Genomic DNA, 27820 nt, shown 5'->3' with positions numbered 1-27820 from the left:
GCGTTTGGATTACGTGTAGGAGTGTGCTTGCAGAGTTCATAAAACCTTTTTGAGAGTCTTGCCAGCGGCAAGAAAAGCTGATCGCGTGAACGACAGCGATTCGATACACGCGCGTGCGTGCACCCGACAGGAAGTCAGTGCGAAAGGGCGATAACGAGTCCTCGCGAAAAGTTTTAATTTCCTGGCGAATCTCAGCGTCGTTCGGGCGGAATTATCGCGATTAATCCGCTCGTTCCTTGCCGAATTTCACCCTTCGCGCTACGCGATAGATCTCTGGGCGGCTGGGCGCGCAGATCGCCGATCGACCCCCCCGGGTTATTGCACGCGAGAATGCAGTCTTACGCGTGTCCGAAACGTATAACGCGCTTGCTTAAAATGCACACAGGGTGATTAAAAAACTCTATGATTCATGATCGACTTATATGTATAACGTCGTATCGCGATTTAAATATACTTGATATGGCATTACGACCAAACGTAATTTTAAAATAAGTTGATGAAATATATTTGTAAATTGTAAAACACAAGATTGAAGTCGATGACACGTTATAGATTAATTGATTAGATAATATAATCTCTTGGAAAAAGAAGTTTTACTGGAGTAAAAAATATATGTGGAGTATAAAAACTCGTGAATTTTTAATAATAATGACTACGGAAGTTAATTAATATACCTAATTACTGTCTTCTTTGTTAATAAAATTTAATAGTCCATTATATTAACCTTAAATATTTTCCATATTTAAAATAGCCATCCTGTAAAGTTTAATGTTTAGAAAAAATATATGTATAACATGGATGAATCAATTAAGGAAACTAAAATGATTATATTTAACCCATGCACATACTGAATATGATTACATCGAAAAGCAATAATGAAGTTTCCTCTTCGTTGAACATATTTCGCGAGTATCGAACGGCGGGAGATATTTTTATAATAACGAATTCTCGACGTCAAAAAATTCGCACGGAAAAAAGGATAGATCGGCCAACGGAACAACACGCCAATTCGAATCCAGAATACCTCCATCAAGTTGCAAATGGACCGGCGCTTGATCAAAGATTGGAAATCGCCCCGGGAACCTATATGACTGTGTAAAATGCGTGCCGCGAGCAAAAAACGGCGTGCATTTAGCGACATACAGGTGTCGAAGGGAAATGTCACGATCGATTGACGCGAAACAACGTTGACTGAAAATTACACACCCATTCCGATTTGTGAAAGTCGCGCTAAGAATTTCTCAACGTCGTCTTATAAGTCTGAGACAGGACTACGGCAAATTCTAAATGTCAGAAAAACAGAGAGAGAAAGAGAATGTTGCGAATTATGGACATTAATTTGGATTTGGTACAGAACAAAACGTTATCCCGAACTAATCATTTATAAACACACATTTATCTTTATGTAATAAAGCGGTTTTTTTACCGGATTTGGGATAAAACAAAACACATTATTCCGATCTAATAATCTGTAAATATATACATTTGTCTTTATACACCTAACGAAGTGGTATTTTTACCATAGTTGACTTGATATATTATAATTGATTAAAATAGCATGCGTTTAATTTTTAAACAATCAGATATTGCATTCAAAGGAAAAAGGAAATTGTATTCGTATCTTGTGTGGAGCCGGGATATAACTAAAGTTATTTTGTAGCTGATAACTTCGCTCATCGAATGGCCGTTGGACGGCTTTAAATAACGGCTCGACGGCGGAGAACGTCTGACGGGATTACGGGAATTCGTTTCTGCCATTGCCAGCGGGAGAGATAGCGTGTTTCGATTCGAACGAAATGGTCGGCTGGGCGACTGTGCGATAGATATATAGATAAATAGATTGAGGTTCACCAAGCGAGATCGGAGAAGCAACGATCGCGCTAAGCAACGATCGCGAAGAAAAAGGCGAGTTTAGAGAATCGAGTAGACCCAAGATGTGATCGTTATTATTAATGGACGACTATCTTCTTCCTCCCCTTTTTCCAATTTCACGATATTTTTAGACAATTCCCCGCTATGTATGAACAAAAATGAACAATTTAATAGTGAAACTACTTTATGAGATTTAGAGAGCTGCTTTTTAATAATAATTAAGGATTTAATGAGCCTTATTAAATGGACTTATTAAATGACTAATGAAGATATCCAATCATTACGAACTTGCCCGCGCAAGATGTAGCTCAACATTTTCAGATTCGCATAAGTTTCTCTGGCAGTCGGTTCGTCCCCAACGTCATCTCGTCCCTTATCCTCCCCCGTCCACCATGTCCGTAGACCCATGGGGCTCGTAGCGACGCCGCGACGGCGGACTGCACCATAGAGCGGGAAGGATGGAAACTTGCATTTTCCCGTGGTGACTGCACGTCGCGACTACATACGTCATAAAACTTTGCTAATATAGCAGAGGACTACGGTGTGCCGTCTTTGCGCCGGCGACTCGAAATCGCTCGTTTCCCTCTCTCTCTCTCTCTCTCTTTCTCTCGCCTGGGCCAGCATTCGTCTTACTTTCCCTCATCTTTCACTTTCTACCCTTCTAGCTCCCTCACATTCCCATTCCCGCGTTCTCTATCTATCGTTGAGCAGGATTTACGCGATTCAAAGCTCGTGTGCAAAACTTTACGACTCGGAATATCTCGCTCAAATCATTATTCGAATCACCTGGTCGTTTGTCAGCCGAATGCAATCGAATATCTTCTATCGAGGAATTGGTATCGATTGTCTTTAATTGAGATTTTGCTACCCATCGTCTATGCGATTATTATTTTTGTCCGTTTTGTACAATTTTCCCGTGATTATTCGACCGTGATTGTTCGATAATTTGACCTAATTTGATATCGATATCGTGTGCTCTTAGATTCTGTGCAGCCAATTACGCTCTTTCAATTAATTGTGGTTATATCTACAATGCATCGAATTGCATATTTAAATAATGTTTAATTTAAATTGTCGGATAATTTATTCTATTGAACAATTAAATTAAATTTTTAATTTTACGTTCGATTTTTATCAAACTGATATTTGCGATAACTTTAAGGTAAAACAAAAATTTTTAATTAAATAATAAATTATTTTTAATATTTTTGATATATTTTTCTTCTTTATATTAAAACTTAATTTTTGAATAACTCATTTTTGTATTCAACTTAAAGTAAGATAATTAATTTATATCAAAAGAACTCTCTAAAACACATTGCTTATTTTATATCACTTGGAAATAGAAAATGTTTCGTGACGTCGCAAAAGAGAATTAAACTGGATCGACGAAGGTGACTTTTGCGCTCCCCCGGAGTGAAGATAGATCTCGGAATCTCGTGTATATCGTAAGTGGAACTGACGAATTACTCTCCTGAGAAAGAGAGAGTACCGATGAGACGATCTTTATTCAGCGTGGCGTTAAGTTACCTCCGACGAGCGCCAGTTTAATCCCATCTTACAGCATTTCGAAGAAACGCCGAAAAAGCCGTGGTTCCTCGACGCCGCGGCGCCGGCGCCGCGCGCCGTTTTTCAATTATGCATTCGCATATTTTACCGGAACGCCTTGTCGCATTCAGCAACGAGGCGCGACGACAGCTGCCGGACTGCATTTACCAGGTTAACAATAATTCAATGTCACCGTCTTACGCCGGGTATGTACCGGGTGCTTCTGCGATATCTATGAATATGCTCGTTGCTATATTGCTTATATGTTGCGCGATAGATCTTGAAACTTCTAAAATTAGAAAGAGCGCGCCTTTATAACGTCTATTTAAATAAATACAAAAATTAATATGAAACATTTTGGAAAATAAATAAAAAATATATAAATTGAAATAAGTAAAAATTAAACAATTCTTGTACTTATATTTTTAATGTGTATTCTCTCTTTAAAAAATTTGAATTCTTATTATCTCTTATTATTTATTAAATATAAAAAATTTATTTTTGAAGCTTCAAATTATTTCTTTTTCCAAGAAATTTCTTATAAATGTCGCGTGTTAATCGCGCAAAAAAGCAATTGTCCGAAAATGTGGAAAAATCTCGAAACATTTCGTATTCTCAGATCCTACAAAGGACAGAAAATTAAAAAATTTGAGAATAGAGAACTCACGCGTCCGTAATTGTGATAATTCAGAGAGTCATCGTATAGAGTCTGACCACATATCCTGCCTTTCCATCCTCGGTTACCTTCTTGCAAATGGTCACTGCCGTCGCTTTTACCGCTATCGAGTGGATCCTCGTCGTTAAGTTGCTTCAACACTTTGTACCGCCGTTAAGAGCAAAATCGCAGAAAAATTAGAGCTTGTTAAAATCTGTCGCGTTTTACTTCCACTCCGGCTGGCAGGACAGTTCGCCGTGTTTAACGCTGCTGCTGAACATGCTTGCAACTGTAAAGAACAGCGACAAAAAAAGATGGAATAGTTTTTATGACGTCGTGCACGACGATATGCGAGAAATCGAGCGTTTTGAAGAATAAATCGCGTTGAAGCGGCTGTCGCGTTACAAGTTACAAGGGATTGACTCAAGCAGTTACTCCCATATGTTGCCATTACTTCATTTTTTAACAAGATAGAATAAAAAATACGTCATTAAATGTTGTGTGGAGATATATAAATAAAAAATTGTTAATATACATGTGATCTCTATATCGAGATTTATATCCAATTCTATTATTTTTAAATCTTTTTAAAAAGTTAACGTTCTTTAATATATAATATATTAATTCCTTTAAAATATGTTCCTAATTAATTACTTCAAAAATTTAATAATAAGAAATTGTATATTTATTTGTACTAATACATTTTTGTAACATTTCTCAACACGATTTTTTGCATTTCTTTACCATCGGTTAGAAAGGGGAAGAAAGAAAGAATTAATAAAAAAAATTCTCTTAAGTGACGTATGGAAATTCAATGAAAAGTCGCGATAGCTACGGAATCGATATTCGGATACGAAGCTGAAGTCCTACGCGGCAGGATAGGAAATAGGCGTTAGGAAATATGAGAGAGAATACAGGAGGGGGAAGAAATGTAGGTGCCTTTATTGGCCTTGTGCCAATGCTTGCTATCTATATGGAACACCTGCGTCTGTCCGATGTCTCGAGTCGCAACAGATCGAACAATACAAGAGTCTTAAGACAAAGGAATAAGAGGACGATAGTTCTCCAAAATGAAACAGGGCATTTCTGCATTGTCTTGTTGATCTCGATTTCAAGAGTTCGTATTTCTATTACAATGATAACAATAAGATTGAAACAGGGACTTTTTATTTTCAATTTTATTTTCTTTAATTTTTGTCAAAATCTATTGGATTTTTCCGAAGGTCACGAGATTTGTATGAAAACTGGTTTTCAACACAACCTTAAGATTTTTCTATTTGTATAATAAATCTTATTGCTCGTTTGATATTTATGTAATTAATTAACAATAAGAATATTATAATTGTGATAGCAACAGGCATGAAATGTACATGAATAAAATAAATAACAGATTATACTTAATATTTTTTTGAATAATTTTTTAATGCAAATAATTGCATATTTATTAAATTAAAAATTATTTTTATGATTATTATTATCATTAAAGGAGCATTTTTCTTAGATTCTTATATGATTAGCTATAAAATAAATGTGTCTTTATCATGAAGCCGATTTTTGGTCAAGTGGTAACATCGTCCAATATCGTTACGTTATACGCTTAAGGGAACCTTAGGGGATTTCTCCTAGATTCTGGAACACAGATATGACGAGGAATTGTTACATTTCGGTGCTCGTCGATCGACCAATTCGATGAGACTCGACATAGCGGTCTACTAGTTTGTACAATATTATCGTCTTCATTGAGATAAGGTCGCGATACCTTAATGTGTCAACCTCTCGAACAGGACCACCTAACATCCTAACATTGTCGACGCTTTGTACATTGAGGACATTGATGCAGACGTGCAATTGTGATGTCACTCATTTTTTAAATTAGTACAGCATTTGCAAGTATACTGAATAATATTGCGCGATAATATGTATATTTTTGTTATGAATAATGATAAATAAAATTAAATATAAAATAATTATTTGAAATAATAAAAGATAAAATATTAAAATCATATTTGAAAAAGATTGAAATTATTAACGCAACTGATGCTGCATAAAAATATATACCCAACGAAAATGAGCTATATAAATTGTATTATTTATGTAACTCGTAAACGAAAAGTTACTATCTTATTTGAAAGTATCTTATATTTGTCAGTTTGGTAGAGAGTATTATTTACATCTCCAATAATGGCATAACTGTATAAATTTTCAGCTCATCATCCACGGATTCATAAATATATCAATCGCATGGACTATGCAACCAGCTGTATTCAAAATTCCGATTTATAATTTAAAGACGACAGCGTCGTTCCAACTGTCATAAAGAGATCGATCCAAATTTTATTACGGGTGCGGGACAGAGAGAGAGACGGGCGAAGTCCCGAGGCATCTTACAGGATTCATCGAAGATGCATGAGAGCATCAAACTACCTGACACTGAGCACCTTTCTTGGATTTCTGCATGATAAACCGCGCTGCATAGCAATTGTCAACCGCGATGTTTGTAAACTATCGATTTGAAGTGTTAAAAAATACGTTAAAAGACTTTGTCTCTTGAACTGTTCTTTCGATCTCTCGATTGATTTATGCTTAAACATTTATGCTTAACAAACATTTATGCTTAACAAAATAACAATTTTAAACATTTATGCTTAACAAAATAACAATTTATTTTGACCAAACTTGCAATTTATTATAATAATCCTCACATTATACACAACGTTTGTACAATCAGAAATTCAAAAGAAAAAAGTATCAACTCGTACAAAGACAACAATAAAAGAACCAAGAAATAAGAAGAAAAATTAATATAATTGTAGATTATATTTGATAAAAACCAAAAACAATGGTCAAAACGTCATATATGTGAACATTATTATAATAAATTGCCAGTTTGGTCGAAATAAATTGTCACTTTGTTAATCATTACTGGCGAAGAAAAAAATAATTTCTGGTTATTTATACTTAAAATCAATAATTGCAAAAATTAAATAATTTTCTTATCAGAATTTAAGACTTCAAAGCTTTAAAACTTTTTTATTTATAAACCTCTATTGTAAAATTATTATATAATTAACACAGATTATTATATAATAAACACTCTTTTCTTCTCTCTTTTTTCTCTTTCCCGCTTATCTCTATCTTTCTCTTAATTTCTCGTTAATTCAGACTTGTCGCACATAGAATTCGCATTAATTCGCGCAAGACTATATCCTATATATGTCGCCGTACGAATGTTCGTCTGGATTTCGTTATCCGCTTCAGCGCGACGACATCCAAGAGAATGACGACGCCGCGCAAGACGCGCCCCTGATAATAGCTCCTTACGTATACGTATTGCCGGGCTGCCAATTTGACGAGGAGAGAAACGACTTGTCGTCACGGCCGGCGGGGACACGTAGTTGCGTTACGTGTTCGCGCGCGAGTGTATTCCGCTCACGCGCCGCGACGATTGCTTTCGACGAACGACGCGGTTCCTCCACGTCTATCAGTTCGCTTCGCGACAGCAAGACAAAGCGGTAAGCTACTTTTTTATCAGTCTCGCTGTTCGAGCTGACGGTGCTGACGCGCGCAGGTGATCTCTCGGAAACGTCGCCGTTCTTCGCACGACTTATAACTCACATAAAGCACCAGACAGCGATATACTTATTTCGAAATCCTTTTACGCGCAAGTTGATTAGCAGTAGTTTAAATGAAAATTATAGACTTCTCCTTTCGACAGATTGTTGCAACTGCTGGAAAAGTTGGCGGAATAATTAACTGGCAAACAACTATAACGACGATTTCACTTTTGCCGCGGCGTGTCCGTAGATTCTGTCTGTCCTGAATTTTCAATTTAATTTTATTCCAATGGAAGGTAAGCGGAACTTGATATACGCAAAAGCTTCTTGCCCCGTCTGAAGTTCGATGTTGAGACAGCGACGCCGCAGGGGCGACTACAAAGTGAAAGTCTGAGAGAAGAGCGATTTTTCATTTTTAACGTGCTCCGGCGTTCGGATGCTTCGGGCTTTTTAAGATCATATGTGAGATCAAGAGAGAGGGCGATCGCATCTTTGACAGTCCACTCGTCAATTTTAATCACACTTTAATGCTTGAATGAGACGGAATATTAACATATATGCTTATATATAAAGGAGAGATGTCAGAAAATATGGATATGTACCATTTCAAGTCAATCTCTTTCTCTCCTTTTCCTCTCTTTTTTTCTCTGTGTATACAGATACTTTATCATATTAGGAATAAAACAATAGTATAGCGTTAATAATATAATAGTAAATGTGTCTATTCAAGAATTCTTCCTAATTTATACAGAAACAATTGAAACAATTAAGTTTGTAATTATTTTCTATTACAATGAACAGTGGATAAATATTATCTCACTAATACTATCTTATCACTAACTACACGAGACCTTGTATTGCACTGCCAGTACATCCAGCAGCTAATAATTCCACTGCTGTTTGTTAAGTTACGAAACTTAATAAGTCTGATATCGTTTAGCACTCCATATTACCCGACTATTCTGTATTTCTCTATTGTTATTTTAGCAAAATATCTAATTAAGTGAAGTATTTTCACTTTTCTACATTTTTAGAGCTATTCTGAAGCGTTGAAAGCAGCAACTTGTTACAAAGAAAGGAACGTAGCAGATCACAAAACTAACTGCTTTATTTCACTTTGTGTTCAATATCCACTCGTGAATGCTAAGTGCCAGATAACTTCTTGCGTTTTGAACGTTTCGGTCTTCGTGGAAGTGTACGAAATTTCTCTTCCATTTTTAGAACAGTCCAGTCGGGGCGCCAACGCCTCGAGGGCTTTAGAGTTTAAGAACGAACACGCGGAACAACGGGAAAGACCCTTTAACACGCAAACCTCTTATTTTCGCCGATTTAAAGGGAAGCAGCTCGTGCAAATTGCAACTAGCAGGGCTGCTCTTACAATCTACGGATCCCTGAGCTTGACATGCGATTGTTTCTTTCGACAAAAGATTTTATTTCATATATGCACTTAAAAAATATTGAACGTATTACGTATATGAGTATAATCTCTTTTCATATATAATGCGGCGCGGTATAAATGTATAATTGACATTGTTAATATTATATAACAATACTATGAAATATAAATTAACATAAATTGTTTTATTAATATTTATATCTTTGACTTGTGTTTTTTTATATTTATTAAATACGTACGCAAAATATCTGCTGATATATGAAAATAATAATTATTGCAATGATAATGAGAAATTAATTATGAATATAATAAAAGCTGTGTTTTCAATTTTAGATTATTTTAAAATATATTTATATGCATACGCGCGCGTGAAAGTAAATTCTCTTAAAGGGGGAAAAACAGTGACTACATGACAGGGCAGTCTTTACACATCGTAGATATATACAGGGTGTCAATTTGAAAACTTTCAGTCGGAATATCTCGGGAACTAGTAAAAATACCAAAACACGATTTGGAGAGAATATAGGGTAACAAGGGGGGTAACAATAAAAATAACAAAATGGCGTCCAGAAAACAAAATTTTTTTCCCAAATTTTTTGTTTTCTGGACGCCATTTTGTTATTTTTATTTTTATTTTTAATTTTTTAGGTATAATCAATAGAGGGAAACCTAAGGAGAAGAAATATTCCTGAAATTTGCCAAAACCTTTATCCGTTCGATTGGAATCGTGGTAAAATCGTGGATTCGACAGTTTTCTTTATTATATTGGGACGCCGTTATTATTGATCTGGGAATGACTTTTAATGAATTTTCTCATTTTATAATGTTATAATTAATACCCTTAACAATAAAAAAGTTTTATGTTCATTCGCGGCCTTGTTATAAACAATTAAACACGAGCCAATTTCTACATTTTCAACCCTCCCTAGTCCCCTTAATTTTTTTTAGTGGACACATAATTATTTAAACATCTACGTTTGTAACCCTTCTCGGCCTTCTCATATCGAGCTCAACGCGCTATGATCCAAAATATTCGAAGGTCAAATGACCAAATGCGGGCTCACAGTATTATTATCTTTGCATATGTTATGAAACACCTTTTACAGCTGCAACTAAATCGAAACTAAATCAAAATCGAACGGATCTTATTGTTAGACTGCTATTTCTTGTTGGTGTTTAAGTTCGTGGACATGGGCAATGTCATGATGACTTAGTTGGGCACGTGGAACATCATGTTAACGCTTGTAGTACAAATTAGCACTTACTGTACTTACCAATTTAAGTAAACTAAAAAAATGTCAGTCACACCTACGTACAACAATTAATATTAAAATTTGAAGAAACAGGATCAATAGCAAAGAAAAACAGAACCGTACAAAGATTAGTGAATGAAGCAACTCAATTTGAAGTGTTAGGTCATTTTGCAATGAATTTAATATTGTCGATTCGCAAGCTGCAGCTGCAAAAGGTGTCTCATAACATATACAAAGACAATAATACCATGAATCTGCATTTGGTCATTTGTCCTTCGGCGACTTTGGATCATAGCGCGTTGAGCTCGTAATGAAAAGGGCTACAAACGTAAGCTGTATTTAAAAAATCATGTGTCCATTTAAAAAAATTAAGTTGACCTTTATTTGACCTTGACGCCTCCACTTATAAGGTCAAATTTTTTTAAATTAAAGTATGTCCCCCTTGCTCCCCTATATTCTCTCCAAACAATGTTTTGATATCATTACTAATTCCCGAGATATTTCGACTGAAAGTTTTCAAATTGACACCCTGTGTGTATGTATAAAGACGGCCCTGTCTTGTAGTCGCTGTTTTTTCCCATTTAAGAGAATTTATTGCTAGTAGGCCACGTTATAGTACCTTTTTTCCCAGTGTCTACCTTTTCGACTTGTTTCGTTTACTTTAAAAGTTTGTACAAACTATCGCTACAGTGTGTTCACACGTACTTACCTACCTATCGTAACACGCTCGTAACAACGATGCGGACCGCTTTCGTGCCGATTGTTTTTTGGGATTTAACACGATTTCAGCCGCGGCTTCATTATGCAAGACGCCTTTTCAGGTAGTAAATTGGAACGAGACTCCTCGGACGCGCGCGAGGCAATTTGCCGGCATGACTTCTTTTATATCTATCTCTTCGGAGGCATTATTTGCGTGTTTGCAGAATATACGTCAGAATATTAAGAATAATATTTTTAGCGCTTCGGTACAACCGATACGTCATCCCGGCATGAGATATGTATGATATTTTGAGATTAAGAGAGAAGCGGAGGAAACACACACTTAACTTATTCTTCACAAACTCCCATAAATAATACATGTCATTTTCAATGTCAGATGAAACGGAAATATTAAGGTTTTCCTTTTTTTTTCCTCTTTTTGTTATTTTTAATATTATTTTTTGTTTCTAAAATTTTTATTTGACCTAGTCTTTTAACATTGCGTCAATTATTTACAAATATAAAAATATTTGATAAGTGACATATCGTGATTGTATGTACGAACAAAGAGGCAAGTTAAGGCCTTCACACATAAAATCCCGTAAGAACGTAAAACGTAAGCGTAAGAAAATCGACCAATCCCAATCGAGTATTGTGCTGTTCGTAACCCCAGTAGGGGAAAATACTCGATTGGGATTGATCGATTTTCTTACGCTTACGTTTTACGCTCTTACGACATTTTATGTGTGAAGGCCTTTACATTCGAGTATGCCGACGTAACTTGCGATGACCTTGATCGTTCGGCCGCGATTCTCCCGGCCCGTAAATCCTCTTACTCGCGGACGCCTTCTTTGGCTCTCTGAAACATGGCAAAGCCGATAACGCTCGTTATTCAAGTTTATACAAAATGCACGCGGTTCCGCGGCGCAACATATATACGCCACGTTGCTCATTGAATGTTACGTTCTGAATCCTAACACTCGATCATCAATATTAATATGTTGCGGACACTTACAGCGATCACGGGGCAGCTTGTTTAATGCTCCTAATTCAACGGTGAATTAATCAAATGATTTACAGTCCGCAATGCAGCTCGCGCACTCACATATAACTTTGTGATGTTCAGTTTTTTAAATTTAAAGCAAAAATAATGTCACTAAAAATTATATATAACATGTACCACTCGCTTCTCGAATATTATTCCACATCCTTCGACAATGTTTAATTGAACGAATGCTTTATAAATATGCACAAACACATTGAATAAGCATATTCATGCATTGATTCGTGTTTAACATATTATTTGTATTAATTGTGCCTTAACGGCATTACAGCTTATGTAAAATAATATGTTGAAAGTTTTGGACATTATTTTATTTGCATACTATACTTTAATAAAAATATTTCGTATGTTACACTTAATGTTCACATATTCTTTATCATATCGATTTTAATGTATAAAAATGCACAATAATTCGATATAAAATTTATCGATAAAATAAAGCCGGCAAATCTTGAAGCATGTGTATTCGAAACGTTAAGTTATTTTTTATAGCAATATATCGTATCTGTTATATCGATTACAATTAATATTTTTGATGAGAGAGAGAGAGAGAGAGAGAGAGAGAGAAAATAAAATATATGCGCGCGCCTGGGTATGTGTATGTGTGTGTGTTTGTAAAAATTCTTTTTTATACCTTAATAATTCATGACAGCACGTACTCGGAATTGAGAGGGATAAAAAAGAGGAGAGAGAAGGAGCTCTCTATCAGCAGTATGAAATTACTCGTATCGATCGTGAACACTTCGGTTTTGAAATCGAGGGTAAGAGTACTTTCTCTATTTATGTCGCCGTAGGTTGCCAAAAATATTGCGACAAATTACGTAGTTGTCGACAATTCGGCCACTCACAAGCCACAGGAAATCCTCTTACATCCTACAGCACCGTTTTAGTTCTTTGCCGGGCGAGTAGAAGGACCTCTAAATCGGATGACGATTAGCGTCGACGTGGGAGATTTAAGATCCGCCAAATCTGGCGATTACTCGAACGATATAAGATCGCTCGCGCTCGCAGAGAGAAAGAGAGGAAGTAAGGTGAAGCGTGAAGAAAGGAGAGGCCAGCCAGGAAGAATTGAAGCCGAGATTTGCACCCTCGAGCCAGGGACAGACGCGGAAAAATGGCGAGATCGTTGGATAGTCCGGGAGACTCCGGCTTGCTTCGATGAGATACACTGAGGATGAAATATGAACGGGGATCCTGTTAACGATGCATCCCCCTTCCCCAGCAAGAAAAGGGGACGAGCTTCTTAACGCGAGATGGGTTTTTTGGCGCGCCGGCGTTAAAGTGAAGTTGAACGGAATGTATTTTCCTGGACTAAGGATCTCTTGGAATCTCTATGCATATTTAGAAAGTACGATATACTGTTATGCAAAAAATTGCTGCAGGAAACAATTAACAGAACTACCGGAGATTAATCTGTTATATTTATTTTTACCGAAGAAATCTTAGGAAAGAAAAGAGAGAAAGAGAAAATAAGTTAATGAAATTAATCATCTATGTAATTTCAATAAAAGTCGGGAAAAATTTCAGAAATTAAGATATTTTAAAAATAAGTAATAAATTATTTAAAAATGTCAAACGATGATTATTTTGACCTCTTTGATAGTTCTAGTGTTAACAATGCTGGAAATGTATACGACGGAAGGTAATGTTAAATTATGTGGAGCAAAAGCCAACGGTTAATATATCCTTGTGTTGCGATAAGTCGCGTGATTTAAGAATTAATAAGCAATAATTGTTAAATACATTTATAAATGTTAAGTGATACAGTTGGCGCGTAAAGCTTACCTTCGCAAACTACTTTTGTTTCATAACTCTCCGGGGCGCGCAACCAAGAGAGAAAACTTGATATTCTTAAAGTTAAAGGGATCCCGACGTTGCCTGCCGAAGGGAGGGCCCGCTATCGCTTTTCGCGAGCGTTATGCTCATTTGCATTGCGTGACGAGCTCGCTTTCCGTAAGCCTTTACGTGTTACAAAGCCGGTGTGCGTTGCATGTCGTTATTCCTTCTCTTCGAGTTCCTTTTTTTTACTCTTTCTATCCGCTTCCCCCTCCCTCAGTGACTTTACTTTTATCCGTCCTTATCCCGGTGGCTTTTGCTCGCGCCGCTTTTCGTCTCTTTCTTACTATATATGCTCCTCTCCCCTCATGTCCTAACGAGCAACGTCGAGCGGGCTCCTCAACGTCGTTATTGATTAAGTGGCCACGCGAAAGCGCGCCCGGATTCTTTAACGACGAAATTTTATTGGCGGCTGCCTGGCGACGGCAATTTTCCTCTTCTCGATGGCGAAAAACTGTATATGAGGCACGAAACATGCCGGCACCACATGATCGCGCGACGCATGGTAATAACCGTTGTTAAAATAATTCTGCAAATAATTCTGTCGCTACGCGAATTTTATTGCAACAAAAATTGTTTTATTATATTTCTAAAAATCACAATTTCCCGCACATTGTTTCACCTTGGCAAACCAATACACGATAACAATCCAATAATATATAATTACATGGCATCATTTATAAAAAATCACGAAGTCCTGAAAATAAAAGATATATGCTTTAGATTTACAATATCTTTAAAAATAATATGAATAAAATTATTAAAAGATTTATCAGTTTATGTGAACGCTTTCAAAGAAAATATTTCTGAAGTATAAAAAGCGGATTTTGAAAGAAATCTTCCTATACAATTAATTGTCACAATTAATCGTTTACTGCCGCAATTAGTCCATCATAATCATTTCTCATTCTCTTACCAATGGCAATGTCATCGCGTCATTCACATATGGATGTGATGTATCCGCGCTATTATACATCGGCGCCATTGTTTCATCATTGCAACCAATTACGAGTCGTCTTCGAGCGACGACAGCAACAATCGTTCTCTGATATCAGATGTATTTATCCGATTGAAAGGGAGGATATCGAGCGGGATGCAAGAGCCAATGGAGAGATCGCCATTGTAGGATGAATCTGTCTTCTAGCTATTAGCTGCATACGGAGTGTCCCGAAAATCGCATATTAATTGCTCCAATAGCACATGTTATCAATTGTTTCTTTGGCCGAAAGCTATAAATTCGCGTAATATTTAAACGCACAACTTTTAATAAGTTTCTTTAGGATATAAAATTTACCTGAAATTAGACAAAAATAATGAAATACTGTTTTCTCTTCGTGTCTCTTAAATTGTAAAAACGTTTAAAACTTTCAACTGTTTGCGTTTGAAAGGTTGTTTGTTTAAAAAAAATTGCTCTTAAATTAAAGATTTTATAATTGGAAGAGAAGGTACATAGAAAGACACCTTGTACAACCTTATACACTGGGGACACCCTATACGCCTCATACCTCTCGCTCCTTTTCCTGTCAACATGCACGAGGCCACGTTTTGACGTAATCACTCCTCCGTCCAGAAATCCAATTAGTCGACCATTAATAAGGGATTCGTCCTGACGGAAGAGATAATGGTACCTGCCCCATCACCGGCTGCAATTGCACCTGCAGGTATGCCTTCGCCTTGCACCTGTCTTCATTCACGCGGGGATAAATGGCCGAACCCGTGACGATGCTGTAAGGAGAACCATTAGTTTCCGGCGATCACAAATTGAGATCGTCTTTCGAAGAGAGTAGCACGATCATGCTCGAGGCTTAATGCCATCGCACTTTAGCTCGCGACACACTTCTTTGGGTCCATTGAACAGGTTTCCGCTAACATAAGCGCGATTGCTGCTAGCTTAATCTTCGTTTATTACCACTAGGAAAAAGGGCTGATTAATTTCAGATCGCACCACTAGCGTGGATAATTCTGAATCCTTTTTTATTAGGAAGAGATTTTTAATTAATATAGTTATTAATATTGGTAACACGACTCACTGTTTGCAAATGTAATAAAGACTAAAATATTAAATGCAATTTTAGAAGTCTTGTCAAAAGTCAGATTTTACCATGATTTTTGTATGCATTTCTATTAAAATTTTACTATGGATTCAAAACTATATTTACATCGACTAATTTTACCTCACATATCGATTCTTAAAATTATTATACGCAAATTACTTAACAATATAGCTTTAATAACGATTTACTGAAAATTACTTTTATTTGCGATCGTTAAACATCTTAATAATTTTCACTTCTAGGCCACTTAGGATCATTTACACTACACCCTTTGCGTGTAAATAAACTCAACGTTACTCGTTGCAGCCTTTCTGTAATTAAATGTTTATGTAAATAATATATTAGCTGTCCTTGTGTACATTCATTCGTGCGTTCGCCAATTTTCTGAATAATTGTATTAGCGCGTGTCTACCTGTAAAGCGAAATTATTTCGGCGGAGCGCAATGTAACACGGATGTACTTCTAACCCTGGATTAATATGGTAGAAGAGGCACGTACCGCATAATACAAGAGAGCGTAAATTAGAACAACCATCGAGCTGCCGGTGAGTTTCGTCGTGTGGCGCGGCTCGGTATTAATTAAAGCATAACGTTAAACAATCGGCGTAAACAGCGGAATGTTATGTTCGGCACGAAATCGCGGCAGCTCGCGATTGATTTGATCATTTCGGTTACCAAATTGTTATATCTATAATACGCTTTTGAAAAGAAAATTGGACAGTTGGAAATTATTAGGCAGTGTGATTATATATATATATATATATATATATATATATATATATATATATATATATATATATAAACGCGATTGCAATACGTAAAAAATATAATTTTTTTCTCATATTTAGACAGATTTTATTTAATATTAAGAATCACCTAAATGTATGCTATTATTTAAAGCATTATTTAAAAAACAGGAAGAATATTAATATATAATTACTATTACTTCGCAAGAAACGTATTTTTTATCACATGTCTTTAATAACTGAGTTAACCAGGAATAACCCAGGAATAATAAAATTAACAAAATATTTTTTGCAATAAAAATTTAAACTATTTAATTTAGAAATTACATCAACTGACCAAAACCCATGGTCGAAATTAATAATGTCTCGATGATTGATCCGAAAAAGTGCTGTGTAAATCCGACAAACCAAGTTGGCTCACAGTTTTTCAATGTTTATATCGAAAAGACGTTATATATTGCCAGTCACGGTCGATTTAAATTACTTTAATTGTTAAAATTAACAAAACTCTACGAAATTATCCAGTTCGAGTTTTAAAAGCAGTTTGGTTTTATTTAACTCCATTAAGGTTGAATTATTTAATGTTTCCACTAGGACTAATGTTTTACTGCAGAAACAAATGAGACGCTCACGGAAGACCATTACGTACCATATACCATGTATTATTTTACGGCGAAGCCCGGATTAAATAAAATATTATCCGGGGAAAAATTAAACGCGTGTCGGCTGATGTTGAAGCACGACGGGAGATAAGCAGTGCAATCCGCGGAGTAAAAAAAGTGGGAGTTACATATCCACGGCAGCGCACAATACTGTTGCGAATCTGTTGGATAATCCCGATGGAAAAAAAAGGTCACACACCGCACATTTGCATTCAAAGCCGGATTATTCTGGTAGGGAAACCGAGAGCACACGGAAACACACATGAGCAATTAAAAGCTTCGTCGACTTCTCCGCGTAACAAAATTATGATGATATAGTAAAAAGTGGAGTAAGTAACTAGCGACTTTGACGTACTCGGCTACTCTATTTAATACACGAATTATACTAAGCTGAACTTTTAGGCGATAAACTCGTCCGTTAAGTTCTCGAATTGAAAAATATAAGCTAGGTATTATTTTAAAATGTAAATTTAATTATTTTATTTGGGGAAAAATACTCTTTACGTTTATATAATATCGATTTCTTGTATAATTTATTATTTTAAAGTATGATATTAATACAATGGACAGCTCTGCGGAAAGTTAAAGTTAAATTTGCATCTGAATTTCCGATATTTTTGCGATTTTTTAAATTGTGGACTCCGAAATACGAATTTATTTAATTCTTTTTAATTCCGCATGATGTATATATTCTACTTTAAATGTCTAAATTCAGCTATTGTACTTGACTGCAAAATGGACGTAACCCATATGATAAAAGAAAGCGCAAAACACGCCGAATGTGCCTGGCCGGATTTTTAGGCTAATTGAATGGAACTGCGCGAAGCAGTAATGATCCAAGCATGGCCGGACAAAAGCCCAGTGCGATAATTCATTTTACGTATTGGCTGGTGCTAATTGTAGACCCGAGTCTCTCGCACGTTGCGAGTTAATTATCGAATGCGCGCGGATATATACTGCAATATTGTTTCATAGTCAGGTATCTTCCCTGTCTCACGCATCAAGTATTCCATAAAACACATATTTTGAAGAAAATGAAAGCGATAACTAGGTGAATCTCAAAAAAGTAAATTTATTATCTGATACATTAATATCTCAGATTGCCATAATTATAAAAAAAACCTAAGCAGAATCTTTTCCAAAGAAGAAAGCCAAGATATTATAGCGTTTACGTCATAAAATCGCTATATAATAAATTAACTTTTACAATGCAGACTTCTAATACATTGCTCGAAGACATATATCTGAAGTTGGACGACTCGTGTCTCTTTCCCAACGCACCAAAGATATCATTGGTCGGACTCGTCGAAAGTTTCATTCCACGCTCGGAAAGCTACACCGGCTCGTCACAGCGAAGTTATTCGCGCAAGATTCCAGCTTCCACACGGAATTTAATCTCACATTGAAAACCTCGCCCGGGCACGAAACGAGCGAATGAAACGTCGGCGCGGGCGGGTTGAGAAATCTGGTTGGGCCACGTGGCGCACCAGAAAGATATCACCAAAAATCGCTCTCAACCTCTCGCGGACTCCTACGCCGGAAATTAAAGATTCAACGAGCCGAGGGTAATTTTGGGGACGAGGAACAAGGGCTGCGCGTAGCGGGAGAGGGTTGAAAATGGAAATCGATGCCGGATTCCGTCTGGAAAGAGGTACAGGATAAAACGGGTGGAGGAGGGGAGGGGTTACATTCGACGTCGTTAAGTCGTATTCGAGGGAAAACTCGTATTCTGGCGGAACAACTATTGATAGTAGGAACGGAAAATGCGCGTGCTCTCGCGGAGATTATACTTTCGCGAAGGATTTATTCCGGTCATTACAAACGATCCTGAATTTACCAGGACATATCGTCGCTCTGCGAATTCTCCGATTAAAATAAAGGCGCTTTTTAAATGAAAATTTGATTGGTTCTGATCAATTCATTTTTTTCATTTTTTATTATAAAGCTATACAACTACGCTAATATTTTGTAGTATACAATTATATACAAAATATCGAAAATAAGTAAAAATTTAAACTAACATATCTGTAAATTGGAACGCGAATCAATTCAAAATTACGTTGAAATATTAGTGTGGGATATTAAGAAAGGACACAATTATTGCTTATTAATGCGCCTTTATTTCGGTGTGTGGATACAAACTTCGAGCCGTACACCAGTACTGCTCGGTGACGACTGTCCGCTCGTCACCCGGTCCACGCATACACTCTCGCACTCATACTCGTACACCGCTGATACACACATACCATCTCGCGCTGCTCGTACGGATACTACATCTCCCCCTTTTTATTCCGTAGCCGCACCGATCGACGCACGGTTGGCAGAGGATTTGGTACCGCAAGCTTTTTATTTTCAGCCTTGTTTTGTTCCACTACTACGGAATCATCACATTTAATCAACTGGTTTGCGTGTTTTTTCCAAACCGTCTTGTTCTCTATTCGAATGAGATATGTGACGCCCGCTATTAATTCTTTCTCTACGGTGCCCGGTTTCCACGATTCTTTTCCCCCCCTGTTTATATTCTCGAGCCATTACCGAGTCTCCCACTTGCAATTTACTCTGTTTCTTTCCCGCATAATTTTGAATTTGACGCGATTGATGGGTGACTATGCAGTCGCTGACCGGCGTCGGTCGTAGTCGTGAAAAACGAGTTTTGAGTTCTCTGCCGAGTGCTAAAACTTGCTGGCGTCCTTTGTGTGGCGGCATGGGGAGTACTACGATAATCAAACAAAAATTTAATTATTGCCTCTTAGAGACTAACGCCGTCCGCTATAATGCATGTAACTTTTCGTTTGAAAGTCCCCACGAAATTTTCTGCCGCTCCATTTGTGGCCGGACAATATGTCGGCGTTGTGCTGTGTCTGACCCCTCCTGCTTTTAGCAACGATTGGAAGGCTTTACCCACAAACGTCGCATAATTGTCCGTAATCAAATGAGCGGGGTATCCGTGTCTATCAAACACTTCTTCAAACGCTTTTATCGTGTGAGTTTCGCTCATCGATTGCATAATTATGGCTTTGGGCCATTTTGAATGGCTGTCTACGATTACAAGCACCGATTTACCGTTAAAAGGCCCCAAAAAGTCAGCGTGCATTCTGTGCCACGGTGTTGTCGGCCAAGCCCAAGGTGTCAAAGTAATTTTCGGTAGTGATTTTCTTGTTTCTAAACACGCACGGCACGCTATCGTGATTGACTCTATTTGTTTATCCATCTCCGGCCACCACACAAAAGATCGCGCGAGCGCTTTCATTCTCGTAACGCCAAAGTGGCTGTGATGTAACTCTTTGAGCACTATTTCTCTGAGTTTCTTTGGAATGACTACCCGATGTCCCCATAAAACGCAACCTTGATCAAATTGTTAATGATTCACGCTTATTCCAAAAGGTTTTCAGGCTGTCGTCAATTGGTGACTTTTCTTTCCAACCATCCATACAATATCGTATTACTTTACTCAGGGTTTCGTCCTCTCGCGTACATTTTCTTACAGCTTTCCAATCGAGGCTTGCGATTTTACGCTGTTTACATGTGTACATCGTGTTCTGTAGAACTGGACATTTTTTGGCATCGTCCTGAGTTGCCGGCAACGGTAATCTACTTAACCAGTCCGCATAATTTTTTTTTCCCTGAATGTGTTTAATTTCGTACTCAAATGACGCTAGAAATAATGCCCATCGTTGCAATCGTGCTGCTGCGATTTCTGGGTTTGCCTTTTTTGAATCGAAAATTCCGCCAAAGCGGCTGAGTCTGTTTGCAATATGAATTTATGTCCATACAGGTACTCAAAATATTTACGCACCTCGAAGATGATCGCCAAACCTTCTTTATCCAGATGGGTGTAATTTCGTTCGGTATTCGTTAAAGAACGGCTCGCAAAACATATTGGTCGATCGCCTTTCTCGTCTCTGTGCGCCAACACGGCGCTTATTCCGTACGGGGACGCATCGCAAGTGAGAACGGTCTGCTTTTGGGGGTCGAAGTGTACTAGCGTTTTTTTCGGACAACAGTTCGCGCTTAATTTCTTCTAATGCTTTGTCACAAGCCTCAGTCCATTCGAATCTGTCTTTCTCAAGACATGCGTACAGAGCGTACAGAGGTCGCAATTTCTGCGCCATGTTCTCAATAAACCGGCCGTAATAATTAATCGACTCTAAAAGGCTTCTCAGTTCCGATACGTCCTTCGGTTTTTGTGCCTCTTTTACGCTCTTAATTTTTTCTTCTAACGGTCGGATCCCTTTTTCATTTATTCGAAACCCCAAATAACACACTTTGTTTTTGAAGAAATGGCATTTTTCGAATTTTAAACGTAATCCTGCGTCGTTTAAGCGCCGTAGCACCTCTCGCACTCTATCAGTGTGTGTTGCTACTGTAGTGGCGGTAACAAGAATATCGTCTATAAAGACGATCGTGCCGGGTACGCCTAATAATAGAGACGTGTCATGACCCTTTGAAATTATCCCGGTCCCGTGGCTACCCCGTATGGCAATCTGTGATATTTAAACAATCCGATGTGCGTGGTGATAACGACTAGCTTCTGGGATTTTTGTGTTAACGGTAGCTGTTGGTAGGCTTCTGATAGGTCCAACTTTGTGAATATTTTTCCACCCCGTAATGTCTTTAAAACCTTTTCGACTCGCCGTAAGGGATACCAATCGATTTCAAGATATTTATTTAAAGTCACTTTATAATCTCCGCATACGCGTAATGTACTATTACTTTTCAAAACGGGCACAATTAGCGTGCCCCAATCCGAAAACTCTACTGGTGATATAATCGCAAGCTGCTGTAATCTCGCTAATTCGTTCTCTACTTTATCTCGCAATGCCCAGGGCAGCTTCCTTGGCTGCAGGAATTTCGGCGTGGCCCCCTCGATCAACCGGAAATAAGTTGGCGCTGCAAGTTCATATTTTTTAATGAACTATAGCTCAAACGATTGCTCCCTAATTGCTCCCTCAGAATCAACAATTGCTCCCCTTTTAAAATTATTATTTTTTGAAATATTTAATAAAAACAAAAAATTTCCAATTTTTATTGAAAAACATATTTATAATAATTCTATGCAACTAAATCCGGCATAGAACGATTGCTCCTTCATTGCTCCTTATTGCTCCATCATAATTTTAATGATTTATTGCATTTTTATTGAAAAAATAACAAATTAATCATTTCACAAGGCCGCCTATTGTAACTATGGCTCGGCAGCGCATGCGCATGCTACCATAACTATGCGCATGCGCGATGGTATCTGTTAGAGCTTTTACGGATACCATAGCGCATGCGCGTATGGCTTCTGCTTTCTGCTCATGGCTCCTGCAATTTTATGTGCTTCCATCTTAACTACTTCTCGCTTCGCTCTATTGAGATTTTTAATCGCTCCATTCGTATAATTAATTTTGTATGATATTTTAGCAGAGAACTGTTTATTTTCTTGGAATAATACATTTCTCACAGTCTTCTGCAAGTATATCCAACATAAAACGATTGCTCCTTAATTGCCCACCTGTCAGCATTGTGCATGAGCCCTTATTGACGTTAGGCTTAGTTTCTACGCGTCGCGTCATCTGTCGTTAAAGCCTCTTGCACAATGCCAGGCAACAGGCAATAGGAACAGGGAATAGAAATCAGAAATCATGTATAAATGCAGAATAAACAGTGACACAATCAATAGACACAGTTTCAGTCACGTTGGAAATTCTGTGCCTATTGCCTGTTGCCAACCAATCATAGCATTCAAACTTTTTAGGTTTTAATTAACGATTTTTTTAGTTATTTCCTGTTCCTATTGCCTGTTGTCTGGCATTGTGCAAGGGGCTTAACCAATCTAAACATCCCATTACAAATAATGTAATAAAATAAGATGTTTTGATTGGTCGCGACGGATAACGCGATGCGTGACGCGCTCAGTGGAAACTCGGCCTAAGGCTGAGTTTCCACTGAGCGCGTCGCATCGCGTTAGGCCCGGTCTACAATGGATGTCGGAAGTCGGAGTCGTAAGAAATTGACCAATCACAATCTATTATTCTCCTTGCGGTCGAAAAATAATGAATGGTCAATTGATTGGTCAATTTCTTACGACTCCGACTTCCGACATCCATTGTAGACCGGGCCTTATCCGTCGCGACCAATCAAAACATCCCATTTTGATCCCGTCACAAGTAATGTAATAAAATGGGATGTGTTGATTGGTTAACTTGTGATGACGCGACGCGTGACGCGCTCAGTGAAAACTCGGCCTTAGTGCCCATCTACAATGACTACAATAGGTGTTTTAAGCCCTAAGGGTGCCTCCCCATGCAAGACGGAATCTCGGAATCATTCTGATTGGTTAATCCCATGAGGCTATTGGTTAGCCTCATGAGACTAAGCACTAAGGCCGAGTTTTCACTGAGCGCGTCACGCGTCGCGTCATCACAAGTTAACCAATTAACACATCCCATTTTATTACATTACTTGTGACGGGATCAAAATGGGATGTTTTGATTGGTCGCGACGGATAAGGCCCGGTCTACAATGGATGTCGGAAGTCGGAGTCGTAAGAAATTGACCAATCAATTGACCATTCATTATTTTTCGACCGCAAGGAGAATAATAGATTGTGATTGGTCAATTTCTTACGACTCCGACTTCCGACATCCATTGTAGACCGGGCCTAAAGCCCGGTGTCCACGATGCAAGAACTGGGTCCAAGTTTCGGTTTAAGCCAATGAAACTGCTACTTTTCTGTAAGAGCTGCAAGTTGATTGGCTTAAGCCCGGTGTCCACGATGCAAGAACTGTGTCCAAGTTTCGGTTTAAGCCAATGAAACTGCTACTTTTCTGTAAGAGCTGCAAGATGATTGGCTTAAACCAAAACTTGGACACAGTTCTAGCATCGTGGACACCGGACTTTAAATCGAAACTTGGACACAGTTCTTGCATCGTGGACACCGGGCTTAACGCGATGCGTGACGCGCTCAGTGGAAACTCAGCCTTTTAGGCCGAGTTTCCACTGAGCGCGTCACGCATCGCGTTATCCGTCGCGACCAATCAAAACATCTTATTTTATTACATTATTTGTAATGGGATGTTTAGATTGGTTAAGCCCCTTGCACAATGCCAGACAACAGGCAATAGGAACAGAAAATAACTAAAAAAATCGTTAATTACAACCTAAAAAGTTCGAATGCTATGATTGGTTGGCAACAGGCAATAGGCACAGAATTTCCAACGTGACTGAAACTGTGTCTATTGATTGTGTCACTGTTTATTCTGCATTTATACATGATTTCTGATTTCTATTCCCTGTTCCTATTGCCTGTTGCCTGGCATTGTGCAAGAGGCTTTAACGACAGATGACGCGACGCGTAGAAACTAAGCCTAACGTCAATAAGGGCTCATGCACAATGCTGACAGGTGGGCAATTAAGGAGCAATCGTTTTATGTTGGATATACTTGCAGAAGACTGTGAGAAATGTATTTTTCCAAGAAAATAAACAGTTCTCTGCTAAAATATCATACAAAATTAATTATACGAATGGAGCGATTAAAAATCTCAATAGAGCGAAGCGAGAAGTAGTTAAGATGGAAGCACATAAAATTGCAGGAGCCATGAGCAGAAAGCAGAAGCCATACGCGCATGCGCTATGGTATCCGTAAAAGCTCTAACAGATACCATCGCGCATGCGCATAGTTATGGTAGCATGCGCATGCGCTGCCGAGCCATAGTTACAATAGGCGGCCTTGTGAAATGATTAATTTGTTATTTTTTCAATAAAAATGCAATAAATCATTAAAATTATGATGGAGCAATAAGGAGCAATGAAGGAGCAATCGTTCTATGCCCTATAAAGTTGCATAGAATTATTATAAATATGTTTTTCAATAAAAATTAAAAATTTTTCGTTTTTATTAAATATCTCGAAAAATAATAATCTTAAAAGGGGAGCAATCGTCGATTCTGAGGGAGCAATTAGGGAGCAATCGTTTGAGCTATAGTAAATTAAAAAATATGAACTTGCAGCGCCAACTTATTTCCGGTCCTCGATCAAAGTTAATTTCAATTCGCCTTTATTGAATGCTCCGATGCCGGCTGCGAACACGCCAGGAAATTCTTCCTGGAATTGACGCGTTATTTGTTTTCTTTCTGTCGCGTCGTCCCCACTCGATTTGGTTACCGTGCTGTTTATCTGTTCTCGTGAGTTGTTTGGAAACGCTAACGGCTACATACCCAATGCCTGCAGCCAAGTTCTACCCATTATCGGCCAGCTACCTTCGCTCACTATATATAATAGTTCCTTACTTTTAATATCGTTTTTCTCTACTCCGACTTGAATGTATCCTAAGGACGGTAGCTTTTGTTTATCGTACGTGCGCAATGAAATTTTCGATGTCTGTATTGGTATTTCCGCAAACAATTTTTCATAACAGTTCTTAGATATAGCGGTATAGCCGATACTTCCGCGCCCGAATCTATTTCCATCTTTAATGGTATACTATTGACTTTAACCGTTACAAACTGTGGACTGACTTTGTTTACTAACTCGCAATCTACCTTACCGCTCTCTCGAATCGGCCAAAAATCGCTCACAAACCTCTCTTCGTCCTCGGAAACTTCTTCGCGTACGGGCTCTTCTGACTCGCCTGCATCTCCGTCCCCAACATAGTTTTGGTTTCGAGTTTGGCCACCTCGTCCGCCGCGTCTGCACATTTTGAAAATGTGGCCCTGACTGCCGCATTTGCTGCAATATTTATTTTTCAGCGAGCAATTTGCCTTTATGTGATTATTGCCCCCACAGCAATAACAGGTCATCTTGTTCCCTGCTGTTCGCCCTGCGGCGTGAGGTACGTGAAGTGGGCACCCGACTTTAACAAAATGAATTTTTAAAAAAAGGAAATTGTAGCATTTTCTTTGTAGTTGTTTGTAGTAACAATAATTTCGTTTGTAGTTTTACCGATTTTGCAAAAACAAAGATTTTAAAAAATCACTCTTGCCTAAAATTGAGATATTTGAAATTCGCTCGCGCCATGTGTTTTAGAATCGTTTGTAGTTGTTTGTAGTAACAATAATTTCGTTTGTAGTTTTATCCATTTGGAAATAACGAAAAATTAAAAAAATTACTCTTACTCAAAATTGAGATATTTGAAATTCGCTCGCGCCATGTGTTTTAGAATCGTTTGTAGTTGTTTGTAGTAACAATAATTTCGTTTGTAGTTTTATCCATTTGGAAATAACGAAAAATTAAAAAAATCACTCTTACTCAAAATTGAGATATTTGAAATTCGTTCGCGCCATGTGTTTTAGAATCGTTTGTAGTTGTTTGTAGTAACAATAATTTCGTTTGTAGTTGAATAATATAAAAGTTACAACGTATTTGCAATATACAAATAACGTATCTTTCTCAATTTTAAAGATATCTCGAATCCGCTTGCGCTATGTGTTTTAGAATCTTTTGTAGTTGTTTGTAGTAACAATAATATCGTTTGTAGTTTTATCCATAAAAAAAACAAATATTAAAAAAAATTACTCTTACCCTAAATTGAGATATCTCACATCAAAATATTTTTCGTGTACTTCTTAATGTATCCGAACGTTTTCCGAAGAGTTCTGTTCATAAACATTTGTCTATTTTTCAAATAATTATCGGAAATCGGCTAGCGTGTCTCACTCATGTAGTCGTAAATGCGGCAATAACAATTATTTAAAAATTAAATAATTCTAATCGGCACACGGAAAAAACAACCATGGTTGAATTAACAAGATGCGTTTTGTTAAGCAATTTTTGGTTGAAATAAACAGAATTTCTGGTTATTGTAATCAAATATTCTGGTACGCAACCAGAATGTTTGGGTATGATACCATTTAGAATTTGGTTAGTGCATTTGTAGTAATAATATACAAGTATCTGGTTATTATAACTACAAGGGAAGAAGAGCATAGTTGGATTAACGTGACATGTATGTTTAAAGGAGTATTGGTGGAATTAAACATAATTTCTGGTTATTATAATCATACATGTCACGTTAATCCAATCGTTTGGTTCACGCGTGTCCAGTAATAACCAGACAAGTGTCTGGTTATTTTGACCTATTTTGAAACTGAAGCCCGCGCGAAACTATTTTCTTTTGTTTTTCAACCGCCTCGACGCGCGACATCCCCAACCTCGGAGCGCGACGTTGTTGCGTTCACGATAGCGCGGCGTGATTGCGTTTGTGCCTCGGTTTGTGCGATCATCCCTTCGAAGCGTGATTGCGTTTGTGCGGCCATCTCTTCACCGCGGCGAGCGGCGGCGGCAACGACGACGACGACGGCGACGACGACTGTCGCAGTGACGGTGATTAAATCGCGCGGACGGTATCGCGGTACCGGCGGACTCGCGGCGATTCCCGCGTTCTTTCTCGCCCTCCACGAGACGCGACCTCGTCCCCGTTGGCGAAGGAAACGATATCCCCGTCCCCGTGGCGAGGCGATGTGTGTTGACGTGCGCGAGTGAGACCACCTCTCCCCGCGT

General features: G+C 37.9%; 1 protein-coding gene across 1 annotated transcript in view; it reads left to right on the top strand.

Annotated features, from left to right (window-relative positions):
• Gfrl (Glial cell line-derived neurotrophic family receptor-like) overlaps window positions 1–27820 on the top strand; it is a 101726-nt gene that overhangs the window by 59288 nt on the left and 14618 nt on the right. The gene's annotated exons all lie outside the window — the stretch shown is intronic.

Source organism: Temnothorax longispinosus, chromosome 1 (genome assembly GCF_030848805.1).
Source record: "Temnothorax longispinosus isolate EJ_2023e chromosome 1, Tlon_JGU_v1, whole genome shotgun sequence".
Classification (NCBI taxonomy): domain Eukaryota; kingdom Metazoa; phylum Arthropoda; class Insecta; order Hymenoptera; family Formicidae; genus Temnothorax; species Temnothorax longispinosus.
Note: the sequence above shows the minus strand (reverse complement) of the source record. Positions and strands in the feature narration are given on the sequence as shown.